The following is a 21,687-nucleotide window of genomic DNA, read 5'->3' on the forward strand; positions in this document are numbered from 1 at the left end:
CAAACTGAGGGTTGATGGGGGGGTGGGAGGGCGGGGAGGGTGGGTGATGGGTGTTGAAGAGGACATCTTTTGAGATGAGCACTGCGTGTTATATGGAAACCAATTTGACAATAAATCTCATATATTAAAAAAAAAAAAAAAGAAACCTGCTGACAATATAAGCTAAAAAAGACATGTTTGGAAAACTGGAATCAATATTTTTAAAATAATAATTTCTAGATTTTAAATAGCTATGGTTTTGTCTCCAATGGTAAGTCAATGGCAGCTAAGAGTATCATATTATGAATTATAATAATATGAAGGATTCTACTGATTATGGCCTTGTCATGATGCTCATAAAATTCTAACTCTTGCTGCTACTAAAAGTAGTCTACACAAGTACAGACCCAGAAATCTGAGTCATATTATGACTGAAATATATGTTCCTACTAGTATTCAATGATGCCTGAAAGGATATCAAAAGATACCAACATACAATAGTCAGATATAAAGTATTAGTGTGTTTTTTAATACCTAATATAAATAACAAAAGGAATTAATTGTATGAAGAAAGCCCATCTTGGTTAGGTAGCCCAACCTCAATACTAAGCAGGAAGATTAATCTCTCCAACATAAATACTTAGTGAGACACATCACTGCTGTGACAATAACTGACTTTCACTGCAAGGTTTATTGATCTCTTAAGACAGATTATCCTTTGTGGCTACATTTTAAAATTTTTTCTTTAATGTTTTATTTATTTTTAAGAGAGAGAGAGAGAGACAGAATGTGAGCAGGGAAGGAGAAGAGAGAGAGGGAGACACAGAATCTGAAACAGGCTCCAGGCTCTGAGCTGTCAACACAGAGCCTGATGTCGGACTTGAACTTGTGAACCCCGAGATAATGACCTGAGCTGGAGTTGGACGCTTAACAGATTCAGCCACCCAGGTGCCCCTCATGGCTACATTTTTAAAAAGTCCTTCCCCATAATCTTCTCTAGAAAGCCAAACTCCTTTATTAATTTTTTTAACAACTTAAATTTAAAACAAGGTGACATTTTTCCAAGTAGGTTTGGTTACATCAGTGGTTCTCAATTTGGAGTGCTTTTGTTCAACCTTGTCTCCTAGGGGACACTTGGCAATGTTTACAAATGTTCTGGCTGTCAAAACTGAAGGCAAGGGTGCTAACTGGCATCTAGAAGATAGACGGAAGGATTCCACTAAACAGTTTACCTTGTATAGAATGGCCCCCTAGAATAAAGAATTATCTAGTCTCAAATGTCAACAAAACTAAGATTAAGAAGTGATGTGTTAGATGTGAGGCCGCTAAACTCTATATAAATTCCAATTGGGAAATACCTTTGCTGCTGACTTTTAAAATTACATTTGTTTTAAGAAAAAATAACTAGTCTTATTTACTGTTTTTAAATAACCTCTTGCAGTTGCTTAGCATTTTATCCTTTACAAAATCCTTTCATATGTTTTAATCTCATTTGCTCTTAGATCTGATGAAGTTATATTTTTCCTGTTTTACGACCAAGGGCCCTATTGTACAAGAGGCTTAGGAATTCGAGCAAGGTCACGCGGATTCAGATTCTGGATGAAAAATCCAGTGCCCTTTTTTGGTATCCTACAGCTGTGGCATTCTTGTTAAGAACATTATATAAAAAGGAATTTAAACATTAAAAAACCAAATCATTGTGCATCCATGGTGATATGACTCCAGAAGATAGATGTCATATGCTCTAAGGATGGAAAGTGGCAGAGAAAAGGGAATAGGTTGGGTATTATGGGAAGTGGGAAGCAAGTATGGGAGATAAGGAGAAAGAACAAAGACATTACTCAAGACATGTGGATAAGTACAGACAGATCCATAAGTTTAAAATGACTATTACTTCTCTGTGAAAATCATTCTTTGTCCAGCAAACAGGAAAAGATTCTTATGAAAACATAAAATGGATAAATGTGCTGAGTCCAACCAGAAAAAAAGAAACCACATTCATTACTTCAAACAGAGAATCTGATACAAGGAATCTTATTGTATAGGTGATGGAAAAACTGAGAATCCAGGGATTAGCAACCAAAGGAAGCCATAGCACTTTTAAACAGACAAGAGAGAGGAAAAGGTATTGCCAGGGCCCAGGGCTAATTCCATGGTAGACTTATCCAGCAGGAGATGGGACGTGGGAGGATACTTAGTTGTTGCAGGGAACAATGCCTATGGCAGAAAGACAAGGGGAGAAATACACTGGTTTCTCCCTTCCTCCCACCCTCGAGGTTCCTGATAGTAGGTTCCTGGCTTAACCCAGCAGGTAGTCAGCTGACACAGGGGCTTGGGAAACAACCTGGAACTGGCTAAGATTTGGAGCAGAGAAAAGCAAGGGAAGGATCTGAAGGAAACAAGCTCAGAACCATCACATTGGCCTGTGGGCATTTTGCCAATGCGAGGATACCACAAATTAGACCAAGACATCAAGTAAACATTCCAGTACTAAATCACCTTTTCCTTCAAGGTAAGAAAAACATCTTAGATTTACCCTGGACCAAACAAATAAGTACACTAAAAATCAAACTCAGAAAAGGAATTTGACAGATGAAGCACAAAAACATTTTGCGTAAATATCTAGACCTAAGTAATTACAACTGAGAGAAATAAAAAATAGAAACAAACAAACAAAAAAGAAACAAACAACCCAGCTCTAATAGGTGTTCAGAAAGAACACTTGGATTTTGTCACATCTCTTTTGCACACAGTAGGCTCTACATTCAAAGTAGAAGCAATTTCTTGCTGAGCTCTTGACAACATGAAAATGAAAACATTTGTCACCTTTTCCTCTCAAATTCGTAGACTACAGCAGAACACAATTTTTAAAAGGCCAGCCTAATTTTCTTTCTGGGAAAAAACAAAACTGAGGAAGTAGACTAAAGAGGCAAGAATGTATTGTTGTAGACTCTCCTTAACTGGTTCACTATGTGCACTGAATATGCATAATTTGATTTTAGGAAGTATACTGAAATTGTAGAATCACTACCAAAAAACAAGGTATCATAGAAAGTAAAAGCCAAACTTCTAGTGGCTATTTCAGTTCAGTAATGCTTAATATTTAGAAGAGACATAATCTAGGATAATTACTGGGGACATTTGGTTTCTTATATATACTCTCCATCTGCAATAGTGGGTGATCACAAAAACCTCCAGAAAAGTATAGCAGTAATGCTGTTTGTAACTGAGGCATAAAAGGCCTCCAGGGAAGGAGATACCTAAAGTAGATAAATGTGAACAAGGCACTTAAATATAAAAATGTAAAGTATGATTTCTGGTAGCTATCCTGCCTCAGATACAAGTGGGCCTCACTGGTCAGTCCCAGCACACAGGGTAAGACTATAGCATCTAAAATGCAGTACTGGACCTGTCACTTTGAATGGAGGAGCCACCAGAGAGCTGGATGCAGCTGCAGACTTACGAGAGTCCGATGTGCAACATCATCATAGCTACAGGGTCAAGCAAACAAATGCCTAATCCAAAGCTGTGGTCTCCTGGGGCCTGGGGGCTTTAAGATAGTAATGGTGGGCCCACAGTGGTAGAAGGAGCACTGTGAAAGCAAATCCAGGGTCTTGTGATGCTGTGAAATCCCAGCAGGCCAGCTGGCATTTGTAATAAAAGGAGTGTCTGTGTGAACAGAGTGAATAAAACGTGAATGACTGAGACAGGGGATCAAACAGAGAAGCCCAGCTATTAAAAACTGGAAAAGAAAAAGATTTAAGTGATGACAGGAAGTAGAGGGGAGGGCTTGAACCTGAATCAAGTGTGGAAGTGCTTATGTCCTTCCCTTCCAGAGCCATTTTTTAAATCCTTTTAAGGTTCGGGTTCTCACTAAATAAAGGCACAGCCCCCAGAGCCTGTAAGCTTTTCCAGGTTTTATAAGATTAAGTGCAGGAAAAGAAAATGTCTTGGCTCTAAAATATGCAGAAAAATGCTAAATGACATTAATAAATATTTCAAGAGGAAAATTATATGAATCTCTTTCATTTTGCATAACCAGACATTGTATTTTTCATGTGGGGTATGGTTATATTTTCGTGTTTGACAGGATGTGGGATAAGGCCTCTAAAAGAATTTCCAGGGATTATGTAGCCCTTGAGTTGGTCCATCTTTAGCCTGGCATAGTTCAGGCAGGGAAGGTCAAGAATGTGTTAGAAATTCAGTAAGGATGGGCAGGCAAGGAGAGGAAGGCAGAAACCCAAATCACGAAGCCCAAAAATGTGGGGGTGGGGAGAAGAGGGAAGCTTGGGGAAGGGTGTCTGAGCCAGATGCGGAGGTTGGGTTTGACCGGGTGCTGGGAGGTGCAGCAGTGTCCCTGAAGATGGCACAGTCTCGTTTCTAATTTTGGAAATGGCCAAACCAGGGTTTCCAAACTGGCAGGCAGGCTGGCAGCAGAGGGCTCTGACTAGCAGAAAGAACCATCTGGAGGTAGGTGGCCACTTGATGTTCTGGAGGGGTATGAATGCAGAATTGGTAACAGCTAGACAGCAGGTCTTAGTTTCTAAAGGGGGTAGGTGGCAGAAGGGAAGAGAGGACTGAGCCGAGAACTCAGTCCTTCTAAAGCAGCGAAGCAGTGAAAATCAGTGAGTCAAGGAACACTGGGTGCACAGAGGTTCCAAGGCTCCCAGGTTCACCTAGCGTGATTGGCTACTGGGCAATCCTAGGAACATTGCTGGAGCTCATGCAATGGGACCTCTGGGACTACTAGATCAGGGGTCTGGGAGCAGGGCCCCTTAAGAGGAGTGGTGGCTTTGAGTGAAACAGGAGGTCATTGGAGATTATTCTGGAGGCAGGGCCCTTTAATGTGTCCAGAGAAAATGGCCATGGAGCTGTTGTTTAAGTCACGGTCAGAGGGGAGTAAACTGAAGTGATCCCAATTTTCAAGGACAAAGCTAGACAGGGAACCATCCAATGGGCTTTGCAGGGGCAGATGTTTAAGTAAACTCCCCCAGCCATAAATTGCCCTGATAGGCAGAAGGGTGTGTCTCTCTGGGAGGGGACCAAAGACCCTGACCTGGAGACATTGTGATGACTGAGCAGAGATAAAAGAGGAGGAGACTGAGTAGCTGTACTTCTAGAGCCATTTGAGGCTGCTGCAGAGGCTGGTGACCTCTAGCTGGAGAGCACAGTGGAGAGCTCTAGGCTTCCCTTGGGACTATTTCCAAGGTCCAGAATCAACCACAACTTCTCAAGTTACCTGAGAGCAGAGCAGGGGCAGGGCCAGGACACCAGCAGAGGAGAAAGAGCTTAGCTAGCCAAGCTGAAGAAGACAGAGGTCACTAGGGACTACTAGATCATGGCAGCAGCAGCCGCCTGGATCCTGGCACAGTAAATGATTTCCAGCAGCTGTAAGTAACCTTGAAGAGAGCAAGTTCTCAGGGAATGCCTGGAGGGATGCTATAGAAGCTTTGGATAATCCTGTCACAGAGATCATTTTTGTTGTTTTTCTCCTTATTAATAGTTGTAAATAGAGAATTTGTAGATAGGATAACCAAGGTTTTTCCAAGACCATTTATTGCCTAGGTAGAGGTACAGTATTGCTCTTTCTCATTCATTGGGTATTAGTGATCCAGAATCTAGGGATAACTAATGTTTTAAGAGCCTCAGAATGTTTCAAAACTGATTAAAATTAATATTTAATTGAGTGGCTATAAAATGTAACAATGCCAACCAGTGAACTGCAACTCAACCCTTATTCTTCAAATGGTGATAGAAGAAAATCAGCAAAAATCATCTCTTATAGGAGACCTCATAGATTAGCCAAAGGACCAAAGCATTAAATACATGAATGCATATTTAATTTGAAACAAGAGAGTATCCTAAAATATTTGACATAATGTGGCTGGGGACATGAAAATAAAGGTGCCAAGGAAGGACTTAAACAAAAATGATCCTGTTCTCATAATTCTGGGTGGGTCCTATCTCAGTTTTCTGGGAATGATTTTTCAATAATAAGTATATCAAACTTACTGATCTTTTCTTGCTATAGGCATCAGTACACAAGGGTTTTAAGTATTAATTTAGAACTCTAAAGTTTTTGGATCCTCAAAAAAATTTTTTCTAATGTTTACTTATTTTTGAGAGAGAGAGAGGGAGAGAGCGAGCATGGGGAGGGGCAGAGAGAGAGAGAGAGAGGGAGAGAGAGAGGGAGACACAGAAACTAAAGCAGGCTCCAGCTCTGAGCTGTCAGCACAGAGCCCGACGCTAGGCTGGACCTCGTGAGCTGTGAGATCATGATCTGAGCTGAAGTCGGACGCTTAACCAACTGAGCCACTAAGGTACCCCAAGTTTTCAGATCTTTAATAGATGAGTATCATATAATGCAAAAGTACTACAAAACTAGGAATTCACAAGCAAGGTAAAAAACCAGAAAGAAATGGAGACATGGTGAGAGAAAATGAAATTACATGTAAAATAACTCCCAAGTTATTAAACAAGAGCTTTAGTGTTTTCTTTCAAATAAAGAAGCTAAAGTTTATAACAGTAATAAATAATGAACAACCAAGTTCTTTTCTTTCAAAATAAATTCCAAAAGCTACATGTTATGTTAAATGTTTGATCACAAGTGTTAGTTTATGAAAGTAAGGCATGAGTTTCGTTCCCTTGAAGAGAATTCAAGATAGGAGGGGATAATAGTTAGAAAAATATGGGGAAGCCAGCTCACTAGGAGAGAAGTTTGGTGGACCACTTTAGGAAGGGGGAGGGTAATAGCAAAATGTCCAGGGAAGCACAGAGAGTACCTCACTTAGGATTCATGAATTATATTGTGTTTGCTAAAAAGCATGTTACTACTGTCTGGACTCTAAACCCAATATAGTAATGAATTTGCAAACTGTTTGCCACTGCATGCTTTAGTTTTTAACAGCTAGAATTGGAAAATGATAGTACAAAACAGGTGGTAGTATGGAAGGCAGTGGTCAGTATGGTTACCCAGTCATGAAATGGGAGCATCTCTGAATTTACAAAAGAGGAATAAAATGCTGCAGGCACTAAACTATCAAAGTGGGATGCTTGGTTGGCTCTTCAGATGAGCCCCATAGAGTTGGGTCAAGAAGATCCACAGGCTAGTTCTGATCTGTGCTCATGAAGCTCAGAAAATGATTCTCCTGATCTTTACTAACTGCCAACCTATTAATTACAATAAGTAGAACTTCTAAGTTGTCCACTGAGGCACCTGGATGGTTTTCTATAGAAAACTGACAATGAACAGAAAAATGAGTACCAAAAGTTTCCTGTTGTCTAAGGAATTGGATGACCCTAATGGTTAATGCCTCAAGCAATGCAAACCTGATAAATGACCGGTGGAAGCATACAATGCTCTATACTAGTGATAAAGCTGTTACTTACCTGTATAAAAACCACTTATGGCGGCAATAAACTATAGCCTATAATAGTGTAGTTTTTCAATAGGTATCCAATAACTTCGAAATCAAATCAAGAAAGGTAGTTCTTTAGGGAATTGGTACTATAGCACAAGCTTTAATCCAAGCTTATTGACCGTAGAGCCATCTTTTACTTTGCCAAACCATCACAGTTTTATTATTAGCATTAGTTACAAGCCATATTTATTCTTTTTTTTTTAATTTTTTTTAACATTTATTTATTTTTGAGACAGAGAGAGACAGAGCATGAACAGGGGAGGGGCAGAGAGAGAGGGAGACACAGAATCTGAAACAGGCTCCAGGCTCTGAGCTGTCAGCACAGAGCCCGACGCGGGGCTCGAACTCACGGACCGTGAGATCATGACCTGAGCCGAAGTCGGACGCTTAACCGACCAAGCCACCCAGGCACCCCTAAGCCATATTCATTCTTTATCAGAGGCTGAAGTCACCAAGAAAAAGAATGGTATGTCATAACACTACACAGAGATCAAGCCTAGGGAAAGGACTCTATGAGAATACTGTGAGGAGCTATTTGACATCCTTATAGTAAAATCACCCCTAACTAGAACCCAGTCAAGTGTCAAGGGTAAGCCAAGTACCCACTCGTTTCTTAATTCCCAACTGAAAATCTACCTCAAGGATTTACTATAATTTGATTGAGTATATTACATGCATTAGTGCCTAACAAGGAGTGATCAGTGGAAGAAAGGGTGTGACAGAATCTTAAGGGGTTGAAAGAGCTATAAGGCCTGGGCAAAAATTAACATAATTTTCACTGTCACATATCATAAAGTTAACAGAGACCTACAAGAGTACAGCAACTAGTTTTAACTTTTTTCTTTATGTTTGGATGTGAACTTTTTCACTAATATTTCCTCTCCCCGCCAGTCCCTAGCATAATAACGGTCATTTCCACTTCTGCTTTTTAACTTTTGGCTAAGTCAATTTTGAATTTTATGGTTATGCTGATCTTACCTTTTTTTCTGAAAATCTTTGATGCTGGTTGTATCCCACACGTTTTGGGTGTTAAATACGTTGAATAAGGTAGTTAAAGTAGTATTAATTTGAAGCGAGGGAAATCTGCTTTCCCAGTATTCAAACTCCACTCACCCTTGAATGAGTTACTTATTACTTCTGATCCTCAGTTGCTTTATCTGTAAGGTGGGAATAATCTCCACCTTGGAACTGCAATGAAGTTGAGAGGATTTAAAAAGATCGTACAGGTCTTTGATTACAGTGCTCAAGATAATGTTTTTCTTCCACCTCTCTTTTTTTGGGGGAAAGGAGGTAAACAGTTCACTGATGCGCTGTTAAAGTGAAAGGAATGGGGGCGGGGGTCCTTCAATGTTATTCGTGTCTGTTTTGGTCCCTCAAACCTCTTTAAAGGAGAATATTCTTGGCAGCTACAAGTTTTCTCTCACGAATGCTGAATGACGTTCTGTTTTCACCTTTCTTTAAACTCCATAAGGCAGTCTCCTCATCTCTTCAGACATTTGCTTAGATACAGCATAATTTACCCACGTCAGTCATGGGATGCCACCTGTTCAGTGCTTTGCAAGCAACCTCGGCTGCCTCTCGGCGGACCCCCTCCCTTCCTAGGCCTGAGACTTCCTTTTGAGGCTCATCTTCTCTAACCGAAAACCGTTCCACTGTGGCACTTCATTTGCCTACCCGGAGTTGTCTGTATTTCTAGCTGGAGACGTACACTGCTGTTTTTGTTCTAGCCCTTCACATAGTTACGGGCTCGCAACAAGGGTTCAGTAAAAGTTGCATATTGGCTTTCTAGTCTGCTACAACCTCAAGGAAATCGTACGGAGAAACAGTTGGCCTCCTTTCGCACCCTACGTCTCTCGATTTAAAAGGCGTTATCAGTGGGCTTTTTAGGTAAGGAAAGTTTAAGGCTGGGTCGTGGGAGATCCCCGCCAGGCGAGGTAACTCATCCTCTCCACAGCTGCCGGTGGACGCGCCCTGCTGAGAGCCCAGCGCCTGGCGCAGGGAGCGGCGGTGGCTTCCAAAACCCGGCGACGGATCCGGGCCGGCCCGGAAGTGCCCGGCGCGGGAGGGAGGGAGGAAGAGCCTTGCGAGCCCACGCCGCCGCCGCGCGCACGCGCCCTCGCAGGCTGGGGCTGGGGCTGGAGTCGCAACTCGGAAGCCGGAGCCCGGACGGGCCCGGGGCCGGGAAGGGGGGGGCTGCGCGGGGGCGGGAGCAGCGGAGGCGGCCGCCCCTGGCGGCGGGTTTGTTTATCCCGGGGAAGAAGTTTAGGAGCGGGAGATAGGGAAGCAGGGCGGGCCGGGGAGGAGGGATGCGGCTCGGTGGAGGCGGCCGCCACAGGGACTCGCCGCCATCACCTTCGCTGCCGCCGCCGCCGCAGCCGCCGCCTCAGCGGGAGAGGAGCCGCTGCCGGGACTGCCCGCCGCCGCCCCGCACGTCAGGGTAGGTGCCCCTCCCCCTCCGAGGTCCCCGCCGCACCTCGGTCGCCTGCTCCTCCAACCCCTCACCCCTCCCACTCGCCTGCGCTGGAGCGAGGCGGCTTTCTTATCACTCACTGCGCCCCCATCCCTTTTGGCCCGGGACCCCTGCTCCGGCGGCGTGCCTTCCCTTTCTCAGGGCTGCCTTCCGCCCCAGCCCCACCCTCCGCCCTCCGGGCCAGTCCTCCCCCTCGCTAGTCTCTGCTTCCCCTGGCGATCCCCCGCCCCCCCATCGATTTCCCAGCCTCCGCCTACCAGGATCCCCTAGACTTTCCTCCACAAGCCTCGCCCCTTTCCTTCTCCAGTCGGCCTCCTCTATACCTGTATACCTCCACTCCCGCCCTTTTATTTTCCCCACCGGGAGTACAGCCCAGAGAGGGAAGCCCCAACCCCACCCCCACCCCCCAGCGTCCTCACCCACACCTCTCATCCGAAACATATGTATGTGTGAAGTTATTCCCATTAAGCCCATTTTAGGGTAAATTCTCCGCTCTCCAGCCAGACCATTCAGTGTTTACTGCGGTGTTCATGCAACCTACCTCTCCCTCCAAGCACACATTGCCGTGTCACAGATTCTTTTTCAGGTTCACCAGGTTACATTAAACTAACTCTGTGATTCAGGGTCCAAGTCTTCACTTTCCCCTTTTATTCCCTTGTGCTATCCTTTCTGTTAACTCTTCTTCCTCTTGAGTCTATGTGTGCTGAATAAAGGGAAGGGAATGATCGAGTTTTCTCCTTCAGGGCAGTAGATTCAGTACACATAAGATTCACCTTTTGCTTGGCCTAACTTTTGGCTTCTTTCTCTGTGAATTGTGTCATTCAGCCATACTTTTTAGGGTTTTGATTTTTTGTCTATATTTGAATAATCCTGGGCCTAGATATCCTTTATAGTACTTGTCTTCCCGATTTTTCCTTGCAACTTCAGAATCCACTGTTTCTTAGAAAATTTAAGTAATAAAAGGTTTATACTTTGGAAGATTACATCTCCGCTGCCATAATGGGAAACGTGGAATATTTCAAATTATCATCCTGTTTATTCTTGAGAGAAATGGTGCCTAATGGTTCAAAGCTCAGATGTAGCCAAACTGCCAGGATCTAAACCCCAGCCTTGCCATTTACCAGCTCTGGCCTTGGGCAAGTTACTTAATCTCTTTATGCCTCAGTATTCTTATAACTATAAAATGGGGATAGTGATATACTTGATAAGATGGTAGTGATAATTGCATAACTTAATGCAGGTAAAATACAACAGTACCTGGCACGGTAAATATTCTTTACCATCTCTTAGCTTAATTTGGTTTGGCTAATGGTAGGTTAATTTGGGGGAAGGAAGGTGGGAATACAAAGCTGCTTTTTGCTCTTTTTTATCTAACACCTTTTTTGATGTAGATATGATTCATATTCTTTTACTGTATAAATTAATTCCTTTTGGTGTGAAAAGTGCAGTTTTAGCTCCCTATTTTCAGGTAAGTTACCAGGCTACAAGCAGGTCAGTCCCAGCTTCAGGTATCTTTGTTTTGAGAATAAATGAAATTGAAATACATAGCAGGTTTATCATAGTGGAAAATGAGGATTTTACTGATAAGAATTTTAGTATGCTACAAATTAAATACTGAAAACTGTTCACACCCATCTGTCCTTTATATTGAATTGCTATTCATGAGGTTGGCTTCATTCAAAAGACTAGTGGCTTTTCTCTCTTAAGATGTTACGTTTGTTAACATGACCATGCCTTGATGTTCCCCAGATTTTACTCACTCTTTAAAACGCTGACAATTTTTGTCATATCTGCTTACTTCCTGGGCATTATTATTTTCTTGATACTTTTTTTTGTAACAACACAGTTAAAATCCAAATAGGTACTGTTTAGTATTGTTATAAATAGTGATATATGCAACTATCAAAATAAAGATGTTTGCCCACATATAGCTTAAAATTATTTTTTGTGTCACCAATGAAATGTACTCCAAACTTTTGAGTGACAGCGCCTTTGCTTATGCTGTTCTCTGGCCTACAATAGGCTCTACTCTTTTCCCCACATATCCAGAGTCTACCTATCTTCCACATCGTTTTTGTCAACACTGGTTTCTCTGTCTCTTGGCTTTCCTCCTGTCTACATTCTGCATTTTTGACTTTGAATAATACAAGCCCATTTTGACTTTGAATAATACAAGCCCTGGTTCAAGACTCCTACAGAAAGACTTTGGAAGTTTATAGGAATTTTGAAGGTGTGGAATAAAATTGACACTCAGCATCTACTCTGTGCTAAGCACTCTTCCTTTGGTTTTGTATATATTCATTCATTCTAAAAATATTTAATAAGCACTTACTTCATGCCAGGCATTGAGGATACATAAGAGCAGCCCTTCTGAGCCAAGAGTTCCAACGAATATCAAGCCCTAATGCCCTAAGGCATCCAAGGTATGTAATGAATTGACTCCTCTCCTGTGTACCTGAGATGGTACTAGCTGTCTACCTTGAGAGCGAGAACTGAGGAAATAATCACGTAACTCAGTTTCTGTAGGGCTTAATTCTTAGAGAACCCTGGCTGAGAAGAGCTCTGTCAGCAAATAATAATATGAACTCTGCTTTTTTGTAATTTATTTTAGAATGGCACTTACAGACAATAAGCCAGTAAACAGATAAAATTATTTTATAAGAGAGCACTGGTAATATTACAGATAATGATAATCACACTTATAAAACCCTGTGCCAGGCACTGTTTTGAATAACTTAATGTCTTGTTTAAACCTCCTAACAATCCCTTGAAGAAGGCTTTATTATATCTCCACTTCACAAATAAGGAACCTGAGAAAGTGAGAAATTATTTAACTTCCACAAAATCATACAGCTTTCTGAGCAATGAAGCCAGACGGTATTGTTGTGGTCTATTACCTTTTGTTGTCTCTCAGATCTTCCAGTTCCTTGTTGGTTACTTTACACAAAGTTCTTTACCTTTCTGGGTTTTGACAGTGAGGTTTTCCTGTCTTTTTAGGTTGTTTAGGGAAGTAAAGGAGTTGTAACTTTCGTAAAGCGCATGGTACACAGACTTATCCCAAGTCTTGTGTATGATCAGATATTGAAGATACTTGCATTTTATTCACTTGCGAAAAGGTTATTGAACAACTGATCTGTGCCAGGCACCATGCTAGGCTCTGGTGAGGTAATCGAAGGAGTCTACCTGTATTCATGGAAGCAAAAGCTATTGGCATAAAGAAACTAAACAGATAATTACAAAAATAATGATCACAATTATGATAACTGCCACACAAGAAAGTTATTGTAAGCAATGAAAACCCACTAATGTATCAGGGAATGCTTCTCTGAAGAAATGACTATTAGGCTAAACCTGAAGGAGTAACTGGAGTTACCCAAGTAATGTTGGCAATTTCAGCTTTTCAGAACTGAAAAGTCCTGTAGGGGTTGGACGGACGTTAGTATGTGAAGCTGGGTGATATAAAACATACCACAATGGTTAATCATTGCTAAGCATTTTGTACTTAAATCCCAAGTGCAGTGGGAAGCCACTTGGTAATGTTAAAAGGCTGAATAAGTTACTTACGTTATTACTATAAAATATCACTTGGCGGCTCTGTGGAGGACAGATTGGAGAAGGGCAAGCATAAATGCAGGGAGACCAGTTAGGCCAGTGCTTCTCAAACTCATCTGTGGAGAACAACCTGTTTTGGATTGATTTGGTTTCTAATCTGTACTGGTACTTTAGTGACACAGAATATGAATGACACAGAAATGAATGTTGTGGCAGTGTCAAATTGGTATAAATATTTCTAAATACTTTTCTCAGTTTCTGTCTTTATCTTGTCTCAGACCAGTAACAATGGTTCATGGACCAGTGTTGGTCTATAAACCACACCTTTGCCAGGATGGCAGTGACAGAAAGTAGCTGGATTGCGGGGGAAGTAAAATTGATAGGATTTGGTGGTGAATTAGACTAAGGGATCTGGAGGGAGGAGAAGGCAGATTTCCAGGGTTGGTGGTTCTTGTGCCTCACATAGGGAATACTGGGGAGATGAGCAGTTTCTTGTTTATTTGTTTCTGGGAAGCAGAGAGAGTATTGATGATAGTTCAGTTGGGAATTGTTAATACATGGCTTACAATTAATATCTTAGTGTGGGCAGTGGGGGATGAGATTCCCTAGGGAGAGAGGTAATAAAGGAATATAGTAGTCCCCTATGAATCTTCAACATGAAACATCAGGGAGAAAATAATGGAACAAAGGAGACTGAGAAGATGTAACCAGAGTTGGGAAAAAATTTTACCCCAAGGCAGGAGACTCTTTGAGAAAGAAAGGAGTGGGTAATCAACTATGTCAACCTTATTGAATCAAGCTGAGAAATCAATTAAGTTGGTAACTAAAAAGTACACTTTTGATTGAACAACATGAAGAAAATTTTATATTTCTCAGTAGTTGTCCATCCATAAACTAGTTGGTGATGAATTTGTTTTAATCTACCAAAGCAACAGTCCTAAATTTAGGATAAAATTATATTTATAGCATGAGCCATCTTTCTTCCTCACTTCAGACCCATGTTTCCATTTATCACCATCTAGATGTTCTATAAGTATCTCACATTCTTTCTACAGCTCATTTATTCAGAGCATATTCCAACAGAATATGCTTTTTAAGTACTATTAGGCATTGAATACTAAACTTTTAGAAATGCAATTACACTTCAGAAACTAGGGGAAATGGACAGTTAAATATTGTTATAGTGTGATCAGTGCTGTCGTTGCAGCTTATTCAGGTTACCTTGGAAGCACAGAGAAGTAGCATCAGAGAAGGCTTTCTTAGGAGAATGACACTTGAGCAGAGTGTTTCTGAAAGACAAGTAGAGGTGGAGAGGGCAATGCAGTGGTGAGGGGTTCAAAGAAATGATAGGTATTTTGGAAGCATGCAAAGTCAAGGAATTGTGGCTCTAGCATGTGCATCATAGGTTAGAGAGCTTGACTGTGCCATTCAGAAGTTCTTTTCTTGAACTTGTATACCTCTTTCTGTTTGCCATTTTGATTAATATTATTACCACCCATATAGGCACCAAACATGGGGATATCTGCTGATTATCTTCAAAAATTAAAGATTCTTTGTTGTAGTATTTATTGTCCAAGGTGATGTTTTATTTTTACTGGTTAGCTTTATATTTTATATGTTATAGAATCATTAAGTGATTGATAGCGTAACTTAAATATCTGTTATGCTTTAGTGATTTTTTTTTTACAGGAGAAATTTTATATGTATAACTTTTTCTCAAATGTAGAGAATTGAAAATGAAGGCCTTGGTAAGAATTGCTAAGAGTTTGCTACCAAACCTCAGGTATATGGTCAATGATGGTGCTTTTGGACTCAGAAACAGTACCCTGAGGCCATAAGTACTATTTTAGGTAGTTGTCTAAATGTCTCTGGATTTACCCTCTTGCGCCAGAGGAGGACACAGTTTAATTGCAGGGATCACTTTCTGAAAAATACTGCAATAGGCCAAACCTAATTGACAAGATCAGTCTCTTAGAAAATAGTGTATTAAAAGGGAAAATGATGTTAAATGGATTTTAAAAACACAATAAATATTCTAGAGTTCATCTGCTTATGTTTATTTATTTATCGGGAGAGAGGGAGAGAGAGAGTGCATGAGCAGGGTGAGGGGGCAGAGAGGAGGAAGAGAAAGAACCCAAAGCAGGTTCTGTGCTGTCAATGCAGAGTCCAACTCGGGACTCAAACTCAGGAACCGTGAGATCATGACCTGAGCCAAAATCAGGAGTCGGTTGCTTAATCAACCAAACCTGACAGGCACCCCTAGAATTCACCTGCTTTAAAATAAGAGGGGAATGGGCTTTATCGAAACTTTCTTCTGAATTCAGTGAGTTATTGTAGAAATGTTGCCTTTTTTTTTTTTTTAAGTTTATTTATTTATTTTGAGAGAGACAGCTTGAACGAGGAAGGGTCAGAGAGAGAGAGTCCCCAAGCAGGTTCCACGCTATCAGCAATGAGCCCGATATGGGGCTTGAACTCATGAGCTGAGATCATGACCTGAGCTGAAATCAGCAGACTCTTAACCACCTGAGCCAACCCAAAATGTTGCTATTCTAATCTGCTGAGCAGTGTTGCTTAAATTTTGTATTAAGAAAATTGTAACTTTAAAAAAAAAATTTTTAAAGAAAATTGTAACTCTTTAAGTTTGTTTTTGTTGTTCTTACTGGCTTTAGTATCTTTTGCTCTTGCCTTCTCCCTGGTTTTTAGTTCTTTAAATCTTACTGAATTCTTGTAAAACAACTGTATATTTTTTATATATTACGATGGTTCTTACAGGTGTACTTTTTCAAGGCTTTTATTTATGTACATGTATAGAGCTCCTGTCTCTTGCTTTCTTCAGACTTGCCTACATGTTCTAAAGGAGGACAGAATAATTATTAGTATTATGTTCTGAATTATTTTCTGTAACTACTGTATGTGAAACAAAACTTTACATAGGTAAAAGATAGCAGATTAAAAAAAATTGTCTACAAATATAAAATTGCATTACCTTAGACCATAGTTGGGGTAGGTTGTTTATATACCTAGAACTAACGTATAATGGGGGTAATTTATCTGTACGATATGAATATGCTTAGAAAATCTTCCTTTGAGGTTGTCATATTTGTTTTCATTCTTTGTTTGATACAGGAATAAAAATAATTAGGAATGACGATTTAAAAAGAGATGTTTACTCTCCTATTAAGTAATGTAAGATCTCAAAGGTTGTAGTATGACTGAAAAGTAGTATGATGCTTTTAAAATACTCGAGATTTGTTAGCAAAGAAGGAATCATTGTTTCTTCTCTGGGTATATTTTTTGAAGCAAATTTAACAGTTTTCTATTGTGTAGATGCGTTTGTGCTTCTCTCACTCCCCCTCCCAAGGGAATTAAGTGATTTTTTTTTTTTTTTTTTCTTTTCCTTTTTTTTTTTTTTTTTTGTTTTCAAGGTAAAGAGTGCAATTGACTCAAGGCACTTTTTTCACTTGTAATTTGGTTATAATTTTTGGTGTTTTAGTGGGAAATTCCCCTGAAAGGTAAATAGTTTTTATCATGTAAGTAAAAAACAAAAACAAATCCACAAAACCATTATTGAATATAAATTCATTCTGAAATTGTGAAGGCACGTATCAACACAGGAAGCTTCCAAATAAGTTAATTTATTTTAATTTAATTAAAATTTTGGTAGCAATTAGGATCAGTTTATTTTTTTTTTTAATTTTTTTTTAATGTTTCATTTATTTTTGAGATAGAGAGAGACAGAGCATGAGCAGGGGAGGGACAGAGAGAGAGGGAGACACAGAATCCAAAGCAGGGTCTAGGCTCTGAGCTGTCACCACAGAGCCTGACGCGGGGCTCGAACCCACGAACTGTGAGATCATGACGTGAGCTGAAGTCGGACGCTTAACCGACTGAGCCACCCAGGCGCCCCCAATTAGGATCAGTTTAAACCTTTTTTAACTAAAATGGCAGTTGAGCTTCAAGTTTAGTATTCCCAGTTTTGTTAGATCTCAAGTGGAGTGTGGGCATACATTAACTGGATTGGTCATTTCTCATTGCATTCAAAATGTATTATTTAAAACTTGAAAAAAAAATTTTTTTTTTTTTTTTGTGTGAGCATTTTATCAATGGCATTTGAGAACTGGCTTGAATCAAATGGGTTTGGGAATATCTTGGTTTATGCTTTATTCTTGATGATTTTTATTTTCTCAGGTGTCTTTATTTTCACCATTATTTTTTGTCTGCTCTTCCCTATTGCAAGTCCCTTATCAAAAGTTTCATCATCAAATTGTCTAATGAAGCCAGTATTTTTTCCTAGCAAAGTATAACCAAGTTTATTTGAACACGGATATGAGAAAGTGACAACTTACTATGGTGTAAAGGTATTTTTACATGGAATTTTTTCATAGATCATTTTGGTTTACAGGGAAGAACTGCCCCCCCCCCTTTTTTTAACTTTTATTTATTTAATTAGAGAGAGAGCGGGAGAGGGGCAGAGAGATAGGGAGAGAGAATCCCAAGCAGGCTCTGCACTGTCAGCACAGAGCCCGATGTGGGTTCCAACTCATGAACTGTGAAATTATGACCTTAGCCTAAACCAAGAGTTGGATGCTTAACCAACTGAGCCACTCAGGTTCCTCAGAACTGCCCTTTTTAAAACTTTTTTTTTTAATGTTTATTTTTGAGAGAGAGAGAGAGAAAGAGAGAGAAAGAACCAGCAGGGGAGGGGCAGAGAGAGAGAGAGGGAGACACAGAATCCAAAGCAGGCTCCAGGCTGTGAGCTGTCAGCACAGACCCTGACAGCAGGGCTCGCACTCATGGATGGTGAGATCATGATTGAGCCAAAGTCAGACTCTTAACCAGCTGAGCCACCCAGGCACCCCCAGAACTTCCCTTTTTTACCGAACTTTTATCAGACATTATGTCAAGTACATTAGGTATTTTATGCCATTAGGTACGGGTAATACTATAAGGCTTTGAATTGTACTTACCATCAATTACCAGATGCAATATTATTTTGTACCCCAGAGAGAGAGAGAACACTATCAATTATAATTGTAAAATGCCATCAACTTTAGAAATGTTGAAATACGGGGGGAAAAAATGGGCATCTTAGATTTAATGAAATGTGGCATTAATACTGCCTCATTTTATGATTAGCACCCAAGATCCTCAAAACACTAACCTCCCAAAATGAGATGAAAATTTATCCTGCTTTACCTCAAAGCTTTCTGAATTCTAAAATTCTGCTACACTCTAGAATTCTAAAATTCTGCTTTACTTCAGAGCTCTCTAAGCAGCATAGCACAGTGGTTAAGAGCATGAATCCAGACTGCTATTTAACAACTTTGTGAATTTAAGTAGTTACTTACCATCTCTGCCTCAATGTTCCTGTCTATAAAATGGAAATGAAACAGTACTTATCATTTGAAAGAGTTGTAAGTAAGTAGTAAATGAGTTACATTTACGTTTAGAATAGTGCTTTTTACATAATTACATGTGTAAATGTTGGTTAATTAGGAACAATATTGCTATTTTTGATGTAGGATAAGTAGATGATTTGCTTAAAAGATAGGAAAAAGGGGCCTTATCAAATGGTCTTTGGTATTTTGGGCACACAATGAAGATAAAGTATTGTTGATTTGTCTTTTAAAACTAACGTAAGGTAGCAGTCTTGACAACTTTGATATCTAAATTACATTTCTATTTTCATAAAAATAATAGTGTATAGAGTTTCAGCTGAAATCTCCTTTCAACTGTGTTGTGACATAGTTACTCAGAATACTGACATGCTATGATGGATGTCTTGAAAATAACCTGTGATATACTTATGATTCCTGTCAACCTCATAAGGAATTCATTCAGAAATATTTTTAAAGGGTTTCAAACTAAAGAACCATGTTTTAATTTTAGTTAAAATATCCTATTTCTGCATTGTGAAGTATATGGAGTAAAAATAATACCGAGGTAGTTTTTGTTTACTTTGATGGTTTCATATGTTGATGATTTGTTGGTTCATTGAGATATAAAATCTTATCGTATACTTTAATAATAAAAGTAAGTTAAGGGACCCATGGGTGGCTCAGCTGGTTAAACATTTGACTTTGGCTCAGTTCATGATCTCATGGTTCATGAGTTTGAGCCTTGCATCAGGTTCTCTGCTGTCAGCACAGAGCTCACTTCAGTACAGAGCCTGTCTCCCTCTCTGCCCCACTCCTGCTCGTTTTCTCTCTGTCTCTCTCTCTCTCTCTCTCTCTTTCAAAAATAAATATTTCAAAAAATAGGTTAAGACCTTCCTTTGAACTTCTTGATTTTTCTCATTCTCACTTTTGCTTTGTTTTTATTTTTTGTTTTGAGCGCACATCATTCATTTATTCCACAAAGAGTTATTGACCAACTGTTGAGTGTCAGGTTCTGTGTTTACAGTGATGCATTGGAAATAGCTCTTGACCTGTAAGCTTCATTACTTCGAATTTATTAAAACTGTCTAGCCATTGAGTGTTTAGGCACTGTGCTGCAAACTGTATATGCACGCTTTATTTTAATCCTCATGACTACCCTGCTAGGGTAGGTCATTACTTTTCAAATGTTTCTTCTAAATGTTTGGCAGAAGAGTGAACTCTTGGCTGATGGAAGGGAGGTGAAGATCTGAGTGGTCCAGGTAATGGTGGAGTGGGGGAGAGCTTTGGTGTTAACATTTTGTCCAACTTTTAGTGTTTTCTTCTAAAAAGGATTTGACTCTTGCATTCTGTTACCTTAATACAGCATTCTTTGTTTTAATATAAAAATGTTTTTAAGTGAGCAAGAGGGAAGATTTTAAAAAGTGTTCTGTCCCAGTTTTAGACTGGAGGTAACATGGCCCTGAGTACAGGATTTTATTGCAGACATCCAGGCGTCAAGCTGCTTATTTATTTATTAAATATTCGTTGTTGTTTTTTTAATTTTAGGTAAATTTTTACTGAAGTTTAATATGCATTTGAAGACATGCATACAGCATCATACAGCATGTACATCTTTATGCCTTGCTTCTTATCCAGAATATTTCTTTCTCTATGATTCATTCATGTAGTGCATAGCATAGCTTACTCATTCTCATTGTTCTGTAGTATTCTGTCCCATTGTATGACTGTATACACCATAAGTTATCCGTTCTACTGTTAGTGAACGTATAGGTTGTTTCCAGTTTTGAGCTACAGTGAATAGTGCTCCTATAAAATATTCTTGTGTGTCTTTTGCTGCTGCATATGTATTTCTGTGGGTTATGTTCCTTGTAGTGAAACTGTTTACATCGTGGTGTGTGCTTGTGTTCAGGTTTAGTATGTATTATCCAGTGTTTTCCAAAGTGGTTGTGTCAATTTATATTCTCATCAGTAGTGAATGAGAGTTCCATTTGTCCCACATACTCTGTAACATTTGCTTGATATTGTTTCATTTATTTAGCCATTCTGGTGGTTGTAAAGTGGTATTGCATTGTGGATAAGCTAGTTTTTCAAAATAAGCATGATTCCTTTCTCCACTCGTACCCACATACCCCTCCCACATGCACACCCAGGAAAAGTGGAATAGAGACATGTTTATTTTTACAAAACCCATCAGATGATTCTGGCTGCCTTGTCAGTTGATAAGATGCTGAATATAAAACAAATTTAAGTATAATTTAAGGAAAATGAGTCTGTCATGAAAATGATAGCTTCACTATATAGTTCACTGACTTTCTGACAGATGGCGCATTTCTCCCTAACTATTGCTAAACATGGGAATGGTTTTAAGATTTTGCAAGCTGGTGAAAAGTTTTGTAGGCTAGTTTATTGAATGAGTCTGCAACATTGGCTCAAAGCTCTCATTACATAATGCTGGAATGCTCTTGCTCTTACTTGACTGTCTACCCAGATTGTAGGTTGTGTAAGTTCATTTGTGTGTGTGTGTGAGGTTTTGCTACCCCTTAAATAAGGGAAACATTGTCTACACAGCAGAGCTTACTCAGCTTTCAGATCTTGAAAATTGAGAAAATTTTAACCATATGCCCACAGCATGCTGTATGCTGTTTTATATTTAATTTCTTATTATGTATGGAATTTTTTCTTGTGTCAAGAGAAGGCAGTGTTACTAATATATTTTTCATTATTGAATAAAATAGTGAAAACCAAGGATTCAAAAACTATTTCCTCTTGTGTATCATTTTCAGTATTACGATTGTGGTTATTCCTCACTGAGTATAGATCATTTTAGAATTATATGTAGGGAAGTGCCATTCCTGCACCTTTTGTTCTTAATTAGTTGTTGTTGATT

At 39.7% G+C, this 21,687-nt stretch overlaps 1 protein-coding gene across 3 annotated transcripts in view; it reads left to right on the plus strand.

Moving 5' to 3' along the window:
* Positions 1–5,089: 5,089 nt before the first annotated feature.
* SPOPL (speckle type BTB/POZ protein like) overlaps positions 5,090–21,687 on the plus strand; it is a 75,474-nt gene continuing 58,876 nt past the window's right edge. Inside the window, exon 1 of one of the 3 annotated variants that reach the window (XM_042948635.1) lies at positions 5,090–5,369. The gene's annotated coding sequence lies outside the window, so the exon portion shown is untranslated. Of the gene's footprint in view, positions 5,370–9,594; positions 9,838–12,063; positions 12,294–21,687 lie in introns of those variants that run through there. The other 2 variants (XM_042948632.1, XM_042948633.1) reach the window with 2 other exon arrangements.

Source organism: Panthera leo, chromosome C1 (genome assembly GCF_018350215.1).
Source record: "Panthera leo isolate Ple1 chromosome C1, P.leo_Ple1_pat1.1, whole genome shotgun sequence".
Taxonomy (NCBI): domain Eukaryota; kingdom Metazoa; phylum Chordata; class Mammalia; order Carnivora; family Felidae; genus Panthera; species Panthera leo.